At 43.6% G+C, this 4,043-nt stretch overlaps 2 non-coding genes across 2 annotated transcripts; both read right to left on the bottom strand.

Annotated features, from left to right (window-relative positions):
* Positions 1–486: 486 nt before the first annotated feature.
* Positions 487–559, bottom strand: trnar-ucg (transfer RNA arginine (anticodon UCG)). Its single transcript has one exon. It is a non-coding gene; the product is annotated as a tRNA-Arg (tRNA).
* Positions 560–2,689: 2,130 nt separating this feature from the next.
* Positions 2,690–2,771, bottom strand: trnas-aga (transfer RNA serine (anticodon AGA)). The gene has a single exon. It is a non-coding gene; the product is annotated as a tRNA-Ser (tRNA).
* Between the last annotated feature and the right edge of the window lie 1,272 nt (positions 2,772–4,043).

Here is a 4,043-nt window from a genome sequence, read left to right as displayed (position 1 = left end):
TTTGGTGTAAATAAAACACCCTGTCTGAACATTTTCGTTGCAGATTTTTTTCAAATTGTCTTCGAAGATTTACAAAGTGGGAAAAGGCCATTCGGCCCGTGTGCATTGCGACTAATCAGAGAGCCATCTATTCTAGTCGCAGTTTCGAACTTTGGCCCAAAGTCTCGTCTGTTCTAATGTTTCCAGGTCAAATGTCAATGAGGCTATCCTATGTTCTTACATGGCACAATAACGGGGCAGAAGTATGACACTTCTACAACTAATTGTAACTCTTTTGAGGAACTCCTGTTCATTTTCACCCACAGAGGGAGACACACCAGAAGACACCCCCAAACTGACGGCGGTGTCCGTTGTGGAGAGCTGGAATTTGAAATGGACAATAGGACAAATGCAAGCTTTACTTGCGAAAGCACAGAGGTAATGTCCCGAGAGAACTTTACAGGGGAGCGTCAACGTATACCACGGTTAAAGCAAAACATTCTCTCACGAGCCAGGTAGGACTCGAACCTACAATCTTCTGATCCGAAGTCAGACGCGTTATCCATTACGCCACTGGCCCAAGAGGGGAGCCTGCACTTGGCAGAATGTCGATATGTAATGCCATGGACTTTCACGGAATCAGAATTAAAAAGGTGAACAAGCACCGAAGATAATCACCAACATTGCTTCACTTCGAAGTTTCCAATTTGTGAAGCAATGCCTTTCACTGGCAAAGGAGAAACATTTGTCCTCAGCTGCCTGCTTCAGGGTCGCCTCCTTCTCTGCTGGAATTTTCCATCGTTTTATTCACAGTCACGACGCGATTTCATGATCCACTCCAGTGAAAAAGTGTCATGGTGTCGTCCAAACAAGACCCTGCAGAAACTCAGCGAGAAACCTCTGGTCATTTCGAGGTCTGGATGTGGAATTAGACGAAATGTCTGACATCTTTTATTGGCGCCACCACTTCACTGCAAATTAGCGGCTCAAAACGAGCCGTTGTTCGCATCAGCTTGATTTGTACCTTCCTGCAGTGCATTTGCTCAACAAAATCAGATCGCTCCCATCCGGCCCAGCTGACTTATCTATTTTCACACTCTGCAGTATTTCTAATATCTCTTCCTTGTGAACCTCAATCTCTTCTAGTCTAGACGCAAGTATCTCTGTACCTTCCTCCCCAACATTTTCATTTTCTATAGCGAACACTGTCGAAAAATATTTATTTAGTGCTTCCCCTATCTCCTCTGACTCCACACACAACTTCCCACTATTATCCTTGATTGTCCCAAATTTAACTCTCGTCATTCTTTTTTTCCTGACATACCTATGGAAAGCCTTAGGGTTAACCCTGAACCTATCTGCCAACAACTTCTCATGTCTCCTCCTGGCTCTTCTCAGCTCTCTTTTTAGGTCTCTCCTGATATCGTTGGAACCCTCGAGCACTCTAACTGAGTTTTCACATTTTGCTTAACATAAGACTTCTTGTTCTTCTTGACCAGGAATTCCACTTCCTTAGTAAACCACGGCTCACGCGTTCTATATCTTCCTCCCTGCCTGACAGGTACATACTTATCTAGGACACACAGGAGCTTTTCCTTGAATAAGCTCCACATTTTTAATGTGCTCACCCCCTGCAGTTTCCTACCCCATTCTACGCTTCCTAAATCTTACCTCAATGCAACGTAATTTCCCTTCCATGAGCTGAAACCCTTGCTCCGTGGACTACACCTATCCCTTTCCAACACGAAAGTAAACCTGAGAGAATTGTGATCGCTGTCTCCAAAGTGCTCACCTACTTCCGAATCTAAAACCTGGCCAGGCTCGTTACCCAGTACTAAATCGAAAGTGGCTTCGTCTCTTGAAGGCATGTCTACATACTGTGTCAGGAAGCCCTCTTGCACACAGTGGACTAAAACTGACCCTTCTATAGTACTCGTACTGTAGTGTTCCCAGTCAATATTTGGATATTGTCTTGAGTGTTCCAGAGTTTTTCATTGTCCCAGAGTCCAGATGAAGTTTGTATTCCTCACGTACGGGAACGAGAATTCTTTCAATGTCTCAGATCAGTTCCTGTCCCGACAACATCAGAGTCAATGTCGCGTCCTCTACTCGGTCCGATATTTAACGCTTCTTCATTCTCCTCTGATTCCATTTCCCAAAGAGTTTCTGAAGATTTCCAAAGCTGGAGTCTAAATTATATGGTTTGCTTCCTAAACATTTTTCCAACTGCCAACTGACAATATTTTCACAGTATCTCTTCACAATCCTCTGGCTTGCACCATGTCCATGGATGAGAATCCCGTTTGGTGGAGAGATTCCCGAGGTTGGTGAGTTTCACTTTGGAACAAAGATGGTTAAGTGGCAACTTCCTGCGGTTGTTTGTAATGATGGGAGAGGGAGCGGTGGGCAATGAGCAATTTGACGAGCAGTAGGAAGTGTTGCCACTGACCCGAGTCAGAGATCAGTGGACAGGGATTAAAGGAATCTAATGAAAAGCAGCACTTCTGCTCAGGACGTTCAATAACAGCTGCAGAAATCCGATGTGTTGAGCAGTGTATCTGGAAAGAGAAACAGAGATAATGTTTTAAATATGGAACATTTCTGATGAAAAACTCGAGCTTCCCAAGTCTAATCAAATTACTGGCCTCGTTTGCAAAATAGGTTTTCTGAATTTTGAGCAAAAATTGTTCCAGCAGGAAAGCATTCATAACGTAGTCAGTAGGATTCGAATCTACGTGGGGAAACCCCAATGGATTTCTAATCCATCGCCTTAACCACTCGGCCATGACTACAGACAGCTCAGCGGCCCTGAGCATTGACCAAATCAGCCGTGATCTCATTGAAAGCTCTCGCTGACTTGATGAGCGAAATGCTCCCATCTCCTTTCATACCTTTGCTGTCATTTGTAAGGTGCGAGACACCAATGTAAAAAAAGAAAAGCACAAAGGTAGGAAAAGATATTTGCAGCCAAACTGAGTCAAAATTATTTATTGACAGGAAATCACACTTGGCAATTTGCTAGACCTCTTTGCGAACATGACCAGCAGAGGTAAGCAAGGGAGCTATTGATCTGAGTATTTTTGGACCTGAAGCAAACAAAGGTTAGTGACATATTCATTTCTTTTTTCTGGTAAACGAAAGGGTCTTTCCTGATGGTTACAATGAAAGAAATGGTTCCCAATAAAATACAGAGATTAAGTCGCATCTAGATATATTTCAATGTGACACGATTCACTTTCAGTCCCTAATTCCCCCAGAGATGGATGGGGTGAGTTACTTTCCTTCACTTCTCAACTCCTCAGCATTGATGTACAGACATGAAACCGCTAGAGATGGAGTTCTTGAATTGGGAACCAGCGACACCGAAGGAACTAGGCAAAAGTGAGCACTGCTGATGCTGGAAACCAGATTTAGATCAGAGTGATGCTGGAAAAGCACAGCAGATCAGGCAGCATCCGAGGAGCAGGAAAGTCGACGTTTCTGTTGCCAGTCCTGCTGCGTTCCGCAAACAATTTTCGTTTTTGGCTCAGATTTCCAGCCTTCATAATGTTTTGGGGAAAAAAAAATGACTTGCTCGCATCGGAAAATCGGCAGAATTACTGGTACACCGATATGTTTGCTGAACAATAAAACCATTCCACGATCTGGGTCACGGTGCTGAGAGCACCGAATCCTCACAAGTAAATAACAAGACAAGGCGATCGATACGATCGTATTTGGTGTAAATAAAACACCCTTTCTGAACATTTTCGTTGCAGATTATTTTCTACTTGTCTTCTAAGATTTACAAAGTGGGAAAAGGCCATTCCACCCATTGTGCATTGCGGCTAATCAGAGAGCCATCTATTCTAGTCGCAGTTTCCAACTTTGGCCCAAAGTTTGGTCATGGTGTCATGCAGAAACTCAGCGAGTTCACACAGACATTTTTGTGTGTGCAGGATGATTTGCCACATTTAAGGCAAATTCAATGGCATCCGAATGGGAATATAGACAGGAAGCGTTCGGAGAGATAAGGAACACATTTTGGCAAATATGGTTCAATTAATTTCGGTTATCTGTTCAGC

This window comes from Chiloscyllium plagiosum, unplaced genomic scaffold (genome assembly GCF_037043375.1).
Source record: "Chiloscyllium plagiosum isolate Xiang-an unplaced genomic scaffold, Cpla_swu_hap1 HiC_scaffold_51, whole genome shotgun sequence".
Lineage (NCBI taxonomy): Eukaryota > Metazoa > Chordata > Chondrichthyes > Orectolobiformes > Hemiscylliidae > Chiloscyllium > Chiloscyllium plagiosum.
Note: the sequence above shows the minus strand (reverse complement) of the source record. Positions and strands in the feature narration are given on the sequence as shown.